The sequence below is a fragment of the Symphalangus syndactylus genome, chromosome 12 (genome assembly GCF_028878055.3).
Source record: "Symphalangus syndactylus isolate Jambi chromosome 12, NHGRI_mSymSyn1-v2.1_pri, whole genome shotgun sequence".
In the NCBI taxonomy this organism is placed as follows: domain Eukaryota; kingdom Metazoa; phylum Chordata; class Mammalia; order Primates; family Hylobatidae; genus Symphalangus; species Symphalangus syndactylus.
The window spans coordinates 124,512,626-124,528,684 of record NC_072441.2 but is presented as its reverse complement, the minus strand read 5'-3'; the positions used below and the strand labels follow the sequence as shown (position 1 = coordinate 124,528,684).

Sequence of the window (16,059 nt, the reverse complement as noted above, 5' to 3'; positions counted from 1 at the left end):
GTGGATCTGTGAAATGTCTCACAGAGAGTCAGAGTCTTTAAAAAGTTCAGGGAATCATAAGAAATACGAGAAAAGACAGAAAACTAAGTGAAATTTGGAAAACAATCCAAGAACAAAACGAGAAATTTTACAGATTAATAGAAACAATTTTTAAATATCAAATGGAAATACTAGAAATAAATAATACAACAGCTAAACTGAAAAACTCATTAGAAAGCTTCAACAGCAGACTTCTTCCAACAGAGGAAAGAATTAGCAAGCATGAATACAGAACACATGAAATTATCCATTAGAAGAGCAAAAAGAATTTAAAAAAAGAGTGAAGAAGGCCTAGGAGAATTATGGGACACCATCAAGAGAACTAACCTTCACATAATAGAAATTCCCAAAGGAGATGAGAGAGGAAAAAGGCCTAGAAGGCATCTTTAGGGAAATAATGGCTAAAAATGTTCCAAATTTGGAAAAAGACAACAGCATCCAGGTATAGGAATCTCAGAGGTCACCAATCATATTGAAAACACAGGAATTCCTCAAGGCACATCATAATCAAATTAGTAAAAATCAAAGACAAAAAAAGAACACTCAAAACAGTTAGAAAAAGGAAACATATCACATTCCATGGAGTCCCAGTGGAGCCAAGATGGCGGAATAGGAACAGCTCTGGTCTCCAGCTCCCAGCCCCAGCGACACAGAAGACTGGTGATTTCTGCATTTCTGCTTGAGGTACCGGTTTCATCTCACTAGGGAGTGCCTAACAGTGGGTGCAGGACAGTCGGTGAAGCGCACTGTGCGCGAGCCGAAGCAGGGCGAGGCATTGCCTCACTCGGGAAGCGCAAGGGGTCAGGGAGTTCCCTTTCCTAGTCAAAGAAAGGGGAAACAGACGGCACCTGGAATATCGGGTCAGTCCCATCCTAATACTGTGCTTTTCCAACGGGCCTGGAAAACGGCACACTAGGAGATTGTGTCCCACACCTGGCTTGGAGGGTCCTAAGCCCACGGAGTCTCGCTGATTGCTAGCACAGCAGTCTGAGATCAAGCTGCAAGGCGGCAGCGAGGCTGGGGGAGGGGCGCCCGCCATTGCCCAGGCTTGCTTAGGTAAACATTCCATGGAGTCCCAATACAACTTTCAGCAGATTTCTCTGCAGAAACTCTGCAAGCCAGGAGACATGGGATACTATATTCAAAGTGCTGAAGGGAAAATACCGCCAACCAAGAATACTGTACCCCGTAAAGCTATCATTCAAATAGGATGGAGAGAGACTTTTCCAGACAAACAAAAACTGAGGGAATTAATCTACATCAGACCTGCCTTACAAGAAATGCTAAAGGGAGTTCCTCAACCTGAAAGAAATAGATGCAGTTGTGAAATAAGAAAACACCTAATGTAAATGACGAATTAATTGGTGCAGCACACTAACATGGCACATGTATACATATGTAACAAACCTGCACATTGTGCACATGTACCTTAGAACTTAAAGTATAATAATAAATATATATATATATTGAAAGGGGTCATAATAATGATGATAATAACACAAGCCACCATCAATAAAGTACCTTTTTTTGAGATAAAAAAAAAAAAACAACACCTGAAGGTATTAAACTCCCTGGTAAAAGAAAGAAAACAGATAAATTCAGAAAACTTTAATACTGTAATTGGGGTAAATAAACCACTTATATCTTAAGTATGAAGACTAAAAGACAAAAATACTAAGATATGGAGATAACCTAAGTGTCCATCAACAGATGAATGGGTAAAAAAATGTGGCAGATAGCTACCTGGCTATGTGTGTGTGTGTATGTATGTGTGTGGTTACTAATCTTTTGCAAGATCCAAATATTTTCCCATTTTGTAGGTTGCCTTTTCATTCTATTGGTTGTGTCCTTTGATAGAGTTTCAAATTTGGGGGTAGTCCAATTTATCTGTTTACATTTGTTGCCTGTGCATTTGGTGTCATATCCAAAAACCATTATCAAACTGAATGTTATGAAGCTTTCCCACTACATTTTTTTCTAGCAGTTTTATAATTTTAGGCATTATGTTTAGGCCTTTGATCTATTTTGAGGTGTATTTGTATATAGTATAAGGCAAGGGACCAACTCCATATTTTTGCATGTGGATATTCAGTTTTCCCAGCACCATATGTTGAAAAGACTGTCCTTTCCCCATTAGATGGTCTTGGCACCCTTGTTGAAGATTCAATCACCATATAATTGGACGTTTATTTCTGCCATCTCTATTCTATTCATTGGTCTATATGTATTTCTTTACGCTAGTCCCACACTATGTTGATTACTGTAGCTCTGTAGTAGGTTTAAAATCTGGAAATGAGACTTCCAACTTTGTCCTTCTTTTTCAAGATATTTTTGGCTGTTCAGAGCCCCTCAAGTTTCCATGTGAATTTAAAAACCTAATCCTTATACAAAAAAATGGTGAGCTCATTTCAAAGTTTTTTTTAACTCTTTAATGATGAAACCAGTAGGATGGCCAAGTAGGTTCCAAAGAGAGTTTGAGAAACTGAGATTTTTATAATGAGGGGGGAAAAGGGAATTCTGCAGTAAATTTGCTAGTTACAAATTGTCCTATGGGAAAATTATACCCACCCACCCCCCTTTTTCTTAACCAATGTAAAGAACCTTTTCTACCAATATAAACAAGATATAATCCATGGGTCTTCTTTACATTGGTAGAAACAAAAATCACCTTATAAATTTTACAGACTTGTAAAATGTTTGAGTTATGCATGATCAGTTGTGTAAATAAAGTAGGCTCATTAGAAAATGTTGTTAGCATGACATAAAAAGTTATATAATCATCTTTCGTCTACAAGTTTTGGGAAATTTTTCTTTAACTTATTTTATTTTATTTTATTTTTTGAGACAGAGTCTCACTCTGTCACCAAGGCTGGAATGCAGTGGCAAGATTTCGGCTCACTTCAACCTCTGCCTCACAGGTTCAAGCGATTCTCGTGCCTCAGCCACTGGAATAGCTGGGATTACAGGCATGTGCCACTACACCCAGTTAATTTTTGTATTTTTAGTAGAGACGGGGTTTTACCATGTTGGCCAGGCTGGTCTCGAACTCCTGACCTCAAGTGATCTGCCTGCCTCAGCCTCCCAACGTGTTGGGATTACAGGCAGGAGCCACTGTGCCTGGCCCCTTTAACTTATTTTTTACTTTTTTCCCCAACCAACTGGAATAATATCTCCCACATTTCCTTTTTTTCTTTTGTGCTTTTGAAATACCATTTATGTGCTTTGGAAATACCTTCCATACACTAAAACTAGAGACAGGTATATGACCTTTAAAATCCAGCACAGGTTTTTTTGAGAAATCTTCCTCCAATATACCCTTCTCTCCAACCCTAGAGTGAGTGAAGTGTTCTGTGCTCCCAATGTTCCCTGTATGTGCTCTATAATGCACTTATCCCAGCCTGTCGTAGTTGCTTATTTTAAGTTTCTTCTGCCCTGTCCCACCAAACTGTGAGATCCCTGAAGACAGGAACAGTCTTTCATCTTCAGCATCGAGCCTGATGCCTGGCACACGGTAAGTCCTCAACAAGTATTTGTTAATTAAATGAAGAAGTTGAGCTTTAGCCATCCAAAATCAATTGTCTAGATGTCTGTTCACATTTGGTTCTAGTGTCTCTTCTTACAGCCTCTTCATAAGTTTAAAATGGATCCTTTAAATTTGTGAGAAGCTAGAGACTTATCTTGGAAGAACTCTAACAACCATTTTTCATTTTATATGTGATTAAATTATACATTGTTAAAGTGATGAAATTTAACATCTTTTCATAGTTTAAAAATGCCATGTCCTATTGCCATATATGAGGAGTTAGAAATGAGGGACCTACTGACTGGTATTTGTCTGGAAAAGGGAGGATTAAGAAGTGCAGTTGTCTCATTTACTAGAAGGCTCAATGTAATGTTTTCTCTTTGGCAAAAATCTCAAGATTTTAGTTAATTCTCATATTACTTTGAGAAATAGAATAGAATCTAAGAAGGTTCTATTTGGTCCTGGTCATTCGGAGCCTCATTTTCTTATTTATTGCCTCTCCAAAAGGCAAGCACTCCAGGAAGTTATCTAAACTATTATAGTCACTAGTTTATTCCTTTTCAATTGGTTTTGTCACATTCCCTTGCTAGATAGCAATATTTCCTGGGTATTTGTTTTTTGAGACGGAGTCTCACTCGCTTACAGCTGGGATAATAATGTTTACTGCACTGCACTCCAGGCGCGATCTCGGCTCACTGCAACCTCCGCCTCCTGAGTTCAAGCGATTCTCCTGCCTCAGCCTCCTGAGTAGCTGGGACTACAGGCATGCGCCACCACACCCAGCTAATTTTTGTATTTTTTAGTAGAGACAGGGTTTCACCATATTGGCTAGGCTGGTTTCGAACTCCCGACCTCGTGATCCGCCTGCCTCAGCCTCCCAAAGTGCTGGGAAGACTGAGGAATAATTTCAGACTCTAAAATGTGGAATGGGTCAGTGTCACCTAGCAAGGTCCTTGGGTGGGTTGTAATAAGGGAGGGCAGGGCAGGGGGACTTTGTGGCCACTCATGGGGCAGAACCAAATAATGGTAAGAGGGAAAAGAGCTGAAAATGAAAATTGGAGAATGTTGAGGATCAATATGGCTCACCTCCCAGTTTTGCCAGGCCAGCTCTGCCTGACGAGATCTGCCAGGTCTATCTATGATTTTCCTCTAGAATGTTGGGTGTCATCCAAGGTGTCCTGAGTTCTAGCATCTGGTCATTTTTTACAAGAAGAAAGAACAAGCTCTTGCTGTGGGCATTTAGTTAATGCCAGGGCCTACTTTTTACCCCTCTATGGCTGGTCACAGTTGCACTAGGTCACAGTTGTGCACTAGGGTGCACAGTTGCTACCCTCTTTAGTAAAGGATGAGCTCTTTTAGTCAATTTAATACCCTGGAGAGAGGAAGTGACACAGCCTGTGTCAAACAGGCCCCCAGTAAATTTTCAATGAATTAGAAAATGACAGCTCTGTAATCTGGTGACCAGGGACATACTGGAGGCCCACCTGGAATGAAAGGTGAAAGGGAGAAGAGAAAAGGGCATTGCAAACCATCCTCCCCTCAAGATACTTCTTTCCCCATTTTCTATTGTGTGTGTTTTAGCCATGTTAATACTATACCTCTGTAACCTGCCTTAGACTTCTCCAGCTAGCAATTGCATATTAAGATGGTATTAGGCTAGTGCTAAAGTAATTGAGGTTTTTGCCATTGAAAGTAATAGCAAAAACCGCAATTACTTTTGCACCAACATAATAATATCTTTAATCAGTAATTCCAGACCCTAATAGTGCAGAAATAAGGTGGGTCAAAAATTTACACAAGGCTGTTGAGTAAACATTATTATCCCAGCTGTAATGATTTTTTTTTTTTTCTCCTGGGACTTTCCAGGGGAAATGATTTTCAGTAGCAAATCTGCTTCTCTGCTCCACCTTCCTGTTGGCGTCAGTCGAGACTGACGCCAACAAGCTTCCTGCGCTTTAATTCATCTCTGCTGAGCTACTGCATTGGGGTCATAGAGAGGTTACAGCAGATGTTCTTCTCACTGCTCCTGCTTAATAGTCACTTTGGTTTTCTCTTGGGGGTTACCAAAGTAGGAAATAACCTGGGGGGAGATGATAGGATATAAGGGCTTGTGGCTCTTGCGGTGATTCTGGCCAGTCAGGCCCAATTCTTTTTTATTTTATCAGTCAGGCAAGAACCTCAAGCTCATTGCCTGGTCCTCCTCGGTAGCATTATCTTGTTTATCCTTGTATTCTTGGAGGTCAGCACAGGACCTGGCACATAGAAAATACACACTTTTTTGTTGTTGTTAAACACAGGGCAATACTGAGGGTGTGGGGAACGTGGCAATTGCCTGGGCAGAGAGCTGTGGACAGGTCTGTGCCTTGAACCAGACCGTCCCACAACAAAAGGACCACTCCAGCTGAGGTGTGAGCACATTCTCCACCTCTGCCCGTAATCTCCTCTCCAGGCTGTGCATTCTCAGTTTGTTCAGATATTTATCATAAGTTGAAACAGAGGGAATATGTAACGCAATGGAAAGGAGTAAAAGCCTTTGAAATCATTCACAATAAACAAACATTTATTGTGTACCGAGGTGCTATTGTTCTAGCCTCTTGGGATATGATAATGCATGAAATGGACAAAAATACGTGCCAGGTGGAGTTTAGATTCTGGTTGGTGGAGACCTACAGTTCACAATAAAAAGAATGAGTCATGTTAGAAGTCAGGCGCTATGGAAAAAAGTGGAGCAGGATGAGGGGCGTTGGGAGCACAGGGTTGAGAAGTCATTTTAGAAATTACTTCTTTGAGAAGATGCAGATGCTGGAGGAAGAAGAGCCAAGGCATGAGCCCAAAGTGAGGAGCTATGCACTGGAAGAAAGTGAGGAGGCCAGTGTGGGGGAGTGGAGTGAATAAGGGGGAGATCGTAGGAAATGAGGTCAAGGAGGTAACGGGGGGCATCATGTAGAGCTGGTGGATATGCCTGGCAGATTTAGCAAATAAAAATATGCAATCTCGGCTAAATTTGAATTTCAGGTAATGAATAATTTAAAAAATACAAATATGCCTCAAATATTGCATGAAACCATACTTAAACTGGAAAGTTATTAACTGTTCACCTGAAATCCAAATTTAACTGGGCATCCTGCATTGCCTTTGGCAACACCGCTGTGGACCATTGTAAGGACTCTGAGTAAGACTGGGAGCCCTCAGGGGGCCTTGGGCAGAGAAGGGATGCCAGCTGCCTTGGAGCTTGAAAGGGCCACTCTGGCTGCTTTGTGGAGAGCAGAGTGAGAGAGCACTGTGGACAGCAGGGAAGCCAGACGAGGCTGCGAAGTGGTCCAGGCTCAGCACAGTAACTCTGACCTGGTGGTGGAGGTAGGGTTGGTGAGAAGCCGGCAGATTCCAGACACATTTTGGAAGCATAGCCAACAGGATTTCCTATAGATGTAGATGGTAGTTAAAGCCAGGAGACTGGGGGAATTCCCAAGAGAATGAGGCCTGGTGTCCTGCAGCATTAAGAGGTCAGGAAAAAGAGGAGGAGGCACAAAAGATGCTAAGGCTTTGACCAATGAGTACGAGGAAACCCTAGAGAATGAGATGTCCTGGGAGAAGAGAAAGAGTGTCAGGGAGGAGGATTGTCAAGTGTATCAAATGCTACTGATAAGTCAGATGGGATGACTGAGGGCTGACTAGTGGATTCAGCATGGAGTTGCTGGAGACCTTGACAGGAGCAGTTTTGGTGGAGCGGTGTAGGTGGAACTGGAATTGGTTTAATAGGTAATTGGAGAAGTATAAGAAGATAATACTGGCAGCTATGGCGAAATCTCACATATTTAAGGTCCTACCACTTACTAGCGTGATTCTTGGTAAATTTCTGATCCTCAAGTTTTTCCTCTTGTAAAAAAGGAATAGTAACAAGGATGCTGTAAATATTAAATATGTAAAAGTTTTGGCATATAATAAGCATTTAGTAATTGGATATTAAGATTATTGTAATACAATATTAATTTCTGACATGATGTTGGCAAAATACATTTCTGTGCCTCGATTTCCTTATCTGTAAAATGAGAGTAATATTACCACCAACCCCATGGTGGTGCTGTAAGAATTACATGATGTAATCTACATAAAAGCACACAGAATAAACAGCTTGTGGCACATATGAACTCCATAAAGCTCTTATTATCCAATCAGTTCTTTTGTGAATGCTGGTCTATCTCCTTTGTAAACGTTTTGCTTCCTAGAAGCCAACAGGGGTGTAGAACTTACCAAATTACTCCCTTGTCTTGTATACTATCCTTGTGTTAATGTGATTTAAACTTTTGTTGGCAGCAGCCTCTGCTGCTTTGCAATTTGTAAAGTCCTCTGCAAGTGATGGTTATTAGAGCTGACTCCTGATGTGAGTTAAAACCAGGCTCTGACCACAGAATTTGCTTGTCTTCATTTGAGAGTGAAGTCACAAGGGTTAATCAGTTTTCCATCTCACAGAGAATCTGGTGAGCAAATAGTCATATTACAGGATGCAGAATTCCTGCAGGCATTCTTGTTTTTGTTTTTTGAGATGGAGTTTCACTCTTGTTGCCCATGCTGGAGTGCAATGGCGCGATCTCGGCTCACCGCAACCTCTGCCTCCCAGGTTGAAGTGATTCTCCTGCCTCAGCCTCCCGAGTACCTGGGATTACAGGCATGCGCCTCCACACCTGGCTAATTTTGTATTTTTAGTAGAGACGGGGTTTCTCCATGTTGGTCAGGCTGGTCTTGAACTCCCAACCTCAGGTGATCTGCCCGCCTCGGCCTCCCAAAATGCTGGGATTACAGGCATGAGCCACTGCGCCCGGCCTCCTGCAGGCATTCTTAATCATTTTTGAGAATCTGAGCAAGCCAAGGACCTTCCCCCAGAAAGGCAGACAAACACAAAATTTAATGCCCTGGAATTTAAAAAATCATCTTAAAGACTAAAAAATTGCCTAAATTGTAATAATTTTGCATTTTTTCCTATAGCAGTAATTTATAAAGGAGGTGAAAACACATCTGCCTGGAAAGGCCAAAATAAAGATGGCAAAGTGATTTTTTTTTTTCTTAAAACTTTTTCAATGGAGCAAGATAGAATCAGTACTTGTAGCTTCTGAATGAGATTAGGGGTTGTTGGTGTTTCCCCACCACCTTCAAAGAATAGATAACTATACAGTATTTAAGTTCTGTAAAAAGGGAGTGCTCTGTGGCCATTTCCTGGAGGGTAAAATTAGAAAGGGAAATTTTAATCTGTGGGAAGATCACACATTAAGACCCTATTTCCAATGAATTCATGTTCTAGGTCACTTGTTTTTTTTCTTTCAAGTAAAAAGAGGGGTTGGATGAGGTTAGCTCCTAGCTCCATTTTTAACTCTAAAACCTGCGATGAAACACACAAGGGAAGGATTTTTAGCAGCTGGCCTGGCAACAGAACTCCTGTCCTAGAGCGCCACCTAGCAGCAAGGAAAAAGCAAAACCCTCTAAAGAAAAATTAATTTGACTTTAGAACAAAACAATTTTTTAAAAATCCAGCTTTGGTGAAGTAGTCCCCTCACCAAGTCTACTCTGAGGAGTAATTCAGGTAGAGAAATCCTGGGCTTATCATCTCCAAGTTGAAAACTCTAATGAGGTTTTCACACACTACTTTCCCCTGGCTCTCCGTTTTAGCAGCTGCTGCTGAAAGCTCAGCTATCCGGGCAGTATTACCAACTAACCCTCGGCCAATGCCCTTATGACACCAAACACTCCTTATGACACCCTGACACTCCTAAAGACTCATTTCAAAGACAACAGCAAATTCAATTTTGTTAAGATTTCACAAAAGTTCCAGTGATATCAGTTTATCTTGCCCAATCAATGTCATGGCATGAACAAACAATAGAAGAGTTGCCACTGGCTTCACCGTTGGGAAGGTTGTTTCCGCTCTCCCCACGTTGCCATCCGTTTGGCCAGTATTGTGAGAGGGGGAAAAAGCCATCACAATTCAAGTATTTTTCATGATATGGCCCACATTACATTTTTTACAATATTTGGTGGGAAAATACCACTATGGGAGATAAAAGAATACAGAACTTACATAGTGGATAATCAAATTCAGATGAGTTACAGTAACCTATTGCTACTCTATTTCACTTATTAAAAATAAAATTACTTTCTAACTTAGGAGTTCTCAGCTTCTTATGCCCATGCTCACATGTCTGAGGGATAAAACCCTTGGATATGTCACTGTGGCTGTCACTTTCATTTGGGAAGAAAGAATTGCAATTCATGGCATACAGGGCAGTCTTTGGTATGTCTGAAGAACAAAGAGAAGGTTGGGGGTTTTATAAAAAAGAGAAATGTGGCCGGGCGCAGTGGTTCACACCTGTAATCCCAGCACTTTGGGAGGCCGAGGCAGGCGGATCAAGAGATCGAGACCATCCTGGTCAACACGGTGAAACCCTGTCTCTACTAAAAATACAAAAATTAGCTGGGCGTGGTGGCGGGAGCCTGTAATCCCAGCTACTCGGGAGGCTGAGGCAGGAGAATCGCTTGAACCCGGGAGGAGGAGGTTGCAGTGAGCCGAGATCGCGCCACTGCACTCCAGCCTGGTGACAGAGCGAGACTCCGTCTCAAAAATAAATAAATAAGAGAAACGTTACATACTGCTCTTTGAGAAAGTTCTTTGGCACTAATAAGGTTTAGGGAGCTGCAAGTTTTGATTAGTGAGTGATGGCAGTAGATAAAATTAGTCTTATAAAATTGCAGCAAATCATTTTAGTAATTATTTGATGAGATGGGTTTGAGATTACAGTACGTGGTTTCAGCAGCCAGGTGTGCAGAGAATTACATTTGTGGAGCAACGTTATGGGTCCTGAGTTCTTTTCCCTCATGGCTTCTCAACTGTTTCAGGTGGGTGTGACAAGAATGGCCCAATTCATATGATCAACTTTCACAGAAGGACTGAAGAAATGGGGCGGGGAGGAGGGGCAGTGTGAATAGATTGATGAAGTTCTGTCTTCATCCAGGCAGTGTGCTCCTCCAACTCCTTCCCTTGAGAATCACCACTTTAAAGTTTTAGTAAGAAAGGTCAGGACATATGTGTTTGTGTTTGTTTCTTGTATGTAGTTGGTGTTATCCTCCCGCATGGTAGTTCTCAGCTCTTGCTGCTCGTTAGAATCAATCACGTAGGAGCCACTCAATCAGTCTTCAGGAGATGTGTTCCAAGCAGAGAAGGTTTTGAAAGCTCCTCCAGGGGATGAAAGTGCAAGGCCAAGCTTGCAAACTGCTGCTGTGTCTGCTGCATTGGCAATGCTTATTTTAATGCATTTTATTCTTCAGTGTGAATCCATGATTTAATCTTTGTTATCTAATAGAAACTTAAAGTTGGTGGTACTTTCCTTGCTCATTTCTTTAGTTGTAATATTTTTTAAAATCACATTTTCTCACACTATGCCACATTCAAAACAAAACAAAAATCTCACGATTTTAATCTTCAAAGTCAATATATACTTAAAAAGGATTAATGGAAGAAAAGCCACCACAAAATACAAAGACATCTCGTGGTAAGTAGAGCAAATTCTTTGGTTTCTTTCATTTTTCTTTTGTCCCTGGAGTTCATTATTTGGCAAAACACATAGCCAGTGCTCACGCCAGCACACACACATTCTCTCTGACACACACACACATCCCTTGATTTAGCCACAAACTTTAAGACCACCAGAAGGTCCACAGAGAGAAGTTAAAGTTCAAGATAAATATTAACTCTAAAGGGCAGCTTTAAATGAATTTCTTTTGACTTGTTTACCTGTTGCACTGGGGTTTGTGGTGTTAGAAAAATTTTCTGGAAAATAAACGATGAAGTCAGAGGTGAGCCTCAGAGAATGAGGAACAATAAATTAAAAGGAGCCAATTTGGTAAATCAGTGTTTTCTGGGGAGACTAAGAGGCTGTTGCTGAAAAGCAGAAAATGTCAAATTGCTTTTTTGGGGGGACAGTTTCCTTCACAAACCCAACCAGAAAAATGATCAAATATGGTTTCTGCAGAAGAGTAACCTTAACAAAATACTTCCTGCCTTTCTAATCAGAACTCTTATCTGGAGGACGTACTTTTCATCCAATTTAAATGCAAAGTTTAAATGGGATGTTTGCTCATGTTTGATTAGGCTCTTCCCAATAAGTCTTCTGTTTTATAGATATTCAGAACACAGCATTGCAGAAAAAAGATCAAGATTTCAGTTGGCCTTAATTTATATCCTATTCCCTGTCCTATCTACTCATTCTATCACTCAATAAAATTTGCTGAGCATCTACCATGTGCCAGGAAATACATGGAAGTTGCTTAGCCTAGGGTGGCAGCAGGTCTACAGAGAAAGAGGGACTAATGAGATAATGAGGAGGTAGAGTTTGACAGGCCTTGAATGTGAGGCATGTCATCCAAAATCACAGGATGGCTAAATAGTAAAAAGGAGAGCTTTATTGGTGGTATCAGTTTGCAAACAGGGAAGAGATAGTCTCCAGCATGGATGAAGGTTCTCCCTCTTCTAAGAGGGGAAGAGAGGTTGAGTTTGATAGTTCACTGGGCTGTATCACATAATAGTCATACACATTCAGCAGGACTGGCGGAAAAGCTATACATATTTATGAAGGGGAGGGGCCGAGCACATGCCCAATGGATAGACATATGTGTAACACACATCTCGTTCACTCTAGAGTGGGCTTTTAACATTAAAATGAGGTAGAATTTGGCTCTTTACATTAAAGTTGAACTACAGAACACAGAGTTTGTCTACAGCCTCTATAAGCTGGCTGAAACTGGCTTAGAGTCTGCAGGTGTGCTTATCAGAAAAGAATGTTTGTAGGGCTGGAAATCAGTTAGGAGTCTGATAGCTCCTATTGTTAGAGGGTTTAGCGAGTGCAGTTTTCCTTGTCACCTAGGCATTCAGGAAGGTATCAATGTCAACTGAGCCCTGAACCCTTGACTCATAGGTAACTTTTGTTTTTTTAATCTTAGTGTCTGTCTTAGTTGATAAAAGGGCATTTTTATTTTTATTATTATTATTATTTTTTGTCTCTCAGATCGGCTGGCAGTAGCCAGGAGTCGTCTCCTCCTAGTTCATATCTAGGCGAGGAACACAGGGCAGAGGTGGGGCTTGAGCAAGAGGGAGATTTTTCTGAACTTCTATTCAAGAAAGTCTGGGCCAGCCACGGTGGCTCATGCCTGTAATCCTAGGACTTTGGGAGGCCGAGGCAGGAGGATTGCTTGAGGTCAGGAGTTCAAGACCAGCCTGGGCAACATAGCAAGACCCTGTCCCTAATAAAAATGTTTTAAAAAATAGAAAATTAGCCAGGCATGGTAGCATGCACCTGAAGTCCTAGCTACTCTAAGGCTGAGGTGGGAGGGTTATTTGAGCCCAGGAGTTTGAGGCTGCAGTGAGCTATGACTGCACCACTGCACTCCAGCCTGGGTAACAGACCAAGACCCTGTCTCTAAAAAGAAAGTTAATGACCCCATAAAAGTTGGAGGTCACTGATCCCTAGCATATAGAAACTTGAAAAGTCTTAGACATTATACTCATGTCAAACAGTGTATCATGAAGAGGAAAGACATGGGGATATTCTTTGCCTAACAGTCAGTATCCTAAGTGGCACATACCATCTTATTTAACTGAAAGGTGTTGTCATATATATGGTATCAGAAGAGATTCTCTATTGGAGTAACAACACGGCAGTAATGAATGCTTTTGTCAGGGAACCACTTGCTCTAGTAAGTAATGAATTGAACTTGTTTACAGCTTTACTTATGGTCCAGTGGAATGACAGATTAAGGAAAAGTTTGGAATTTCAGAACCATCTGAAAATGTTCTGCTCTAGGCAGAAGAGCTGGACTGCAGCAAAGGCTCTGAATGTGGAATCAATAAATCAAGGAGGCAGCTGAATGAGCACTGAGTTATAGTTGCAAGACAGAATTAGGTTTGGTATTTGGTGAGTGGAACAGATTCAAAAGAGAATTTAAGAATCTAGATGATGACTTAGGGTTTGACACGTTGCTATACACAAGATAAATAATTCTTTGAAATGTAGCTGTCAGGTCCTTAAGAAGTGGCTCCAACATTAATGAATTTCCAATTTCATGGAATTATCTAAAATATAAGAAAGGCTGACTAGGCCAGTACTTTGAAAATAAAGAGGTCATGCCAAAAATGAAGACAAATGGTTTAGTCAAGAGTCCAATCTGTTTTCTAACTACACAAATTTTGCATTTTACTCAAGTGCTTTACATATTTAAATGAAATGTTCATTCCTATAGAATCAACAACACTAATTTACAAAGAAACACCGAGACATTTTTGAAACAACAAATTCCAACTTCATAAGTATTTAAATCAAACAAAATGCTGTTACATACATAAATATTTAAATCAAACAAAATGGTAATCTTTAACCAAAGATTAAAGATTAAGCTAATCATTTCTTGATTCCAACAACTTCCCATTAGTTCTGTAACAAAAGTTTAGAGGGCAGAGATGGAGTTATACATTTGGCTTCATCATCAGATTATTTATTTAAATTGCATCAAGAAGTTAAAATCAAGTAAATATTGTTTATTATAACTTTTCCACAAATTAAAAAATTTTAATGGAAACATACAACAAAGTATAGGCCAAACAGAAAGCTAAAAGCATTTCCTGAAAACTAAGCTTAAAAAACCAAGAAAATTTAGCTGTGAATAAATTCTCTATTCAGTTTTGAGGTACGGTCACTCAGTTTCACATGAAAAGTGGCACACAAGTCAATTATGATACTAAATATTAAAGAATTCCTTGACTGAGTAGTTACAGCATCTTCTGTCCACAGTTAAAACAAGTGTCTAAGGGATTCTGGTTTCAAGAGGGCAGTGGGACCTAAAACTTGCTAGAATGACTGGTGACTGTCCAAATGAAACAAACGCCACTTGTTAGGAATGGGGCAAAATTTCAAAGTACATAGATTTAGTTCATACAGCTATGCTCCTTGACTGGAATCTTGGAAAAGGTCAAGCTTTGAATGGGCTTCAGGAAATGAAATATATGCAACATCTTAGTGACAGCTCCTGCAGAATTATAAATAAGGCATATAGTGAATGCTATCCATTGGACTGTATATGAGATTATGAAAAGATATCAAAAATGTCAGAAATGCCTATTAGTATAAATGTTAATAGAAAGCTTCAGAAAGATTTCTCTGTAAGAAGTTGGTTTCTCATTCCTTATGCTATCCTATCCCTTTTTCAGATTCTTCAGCTGTAGAACTGGCCCACTATTTAAGTATCCACATTCAAGGATATGACCAAGCCTGCCAATTAGTCCCTTGCTCCAACACCACCACCAAGCACCTTTCTTATGGACTGATCTATCAAAGCTGTGTCTTCTGGCATCAAATCATTTCAAGTACACAAGATGGAGCTGCAATATTTCCTGTGGAAAGGGCACTGAGCTAGGAATCAGCAGATAGATAATTCAAACTATGTGACCATAGGCAAGTTGATCTTTTTTTTTTTTAAGTTCTGGGATACATGTGCAGAATGTGCAGGCTTGTTACATAGGTGTACATATGCCATGGTGGTTTGCTGCACCCATCAACCCATCATCTACATTACGTATTTCTCCTAATGCTATCCCTCCCCTAACCCCCCACCCCTCGACAGGCCCCCGTGTGTGATGTTCCCCTCCCTGTATCCATGTGTTCTCACTGTTCAACTCCCACTTATGAGTGAGAACATGCAGTGTTTGGTTTTCTGTTCCTGTGTTAGTTTGCTGAGAACGATGGTTTCCAGCTTCATCCATGTCCCTACAAAGGACCTAACTCATCCTTTTTTATGGCTGCATAGTATTCCATGGTGTATATGTGCCACTTTTCTTTATCCAGCCTATCATTGATGGGCATTTGGATTGGTTCCAAGTCTTTGCTATTGTGAATAGTGCTGCAATAAACATATGTGTGCATGTGTCTTCATAGTAGAATGATTTATAATCCTTTGGGTATATACCCAGTAATGAGATTGCTGGGTCAAATGGTATTTCTGGTTCTAGATCCTTGAGGAATCACCACACTGTCTTCCACAATGTTGAACTAATTTACACTGCCACCAACAGTTACTGTTTCTCCACATCCTCTCCAGCATCTGTTGTTCCCTTTTTAATGATCACCATTCTAACTGGTGTGAGATGGTATCTCATTGTGGTTTTGATTTGCATTTCTCTAATGACCAGTGATGATGAGCTTTTGTACATATGTTTGTTGGCTGCATAAATGTCTTCTTTTGAGAAGTGTCTGTTCATATCCTTCACCCACTTTTTGATGGGGTTGTTTCTTTCTTGTAAATTTAAGTTCCTTGTAGATTCTGGATATTAGCCCTTTGTCAGGTGGATAGATTACAAAATTTTTCTCCCATCTGTAGGTTGCCTGTTCACTCTGATGATAGTTTCTTTTGTTGTGCAGAAGCTCTTCAATTAGATCCCAAAATTGTCAATTTTGGCTTTTGTT

At 40.5% G+C, this 16,059-nt stretch overlaps 1 long non-coding RNA gene across 1 annotated transcript in view; it reads left to right on the top strand.

Moving 5' to 3' along the window:
- LOC129468986 (uncharacterized) overlaps positions 1 to 15,046 on the top strand; it is a 36,290-nt gene extending 21,244 nt beyond the window's left edge. The window contains exons 2-3 of the long non-coding RNA XR_008652884.1: positions 3,492 to 3,550; positions 14,808 to 15,046. This is a non-coding gene — a long non-coding RNA (uncharacterized lncRNA). The remainder of the gene's footprint in view (positions 1 to 3,491; positions 3,551 to 14,807) is intronic.
- The last annotated feature ends 1,013 nt before the right edge of the window (positions 15,047 to 16,059 follow it).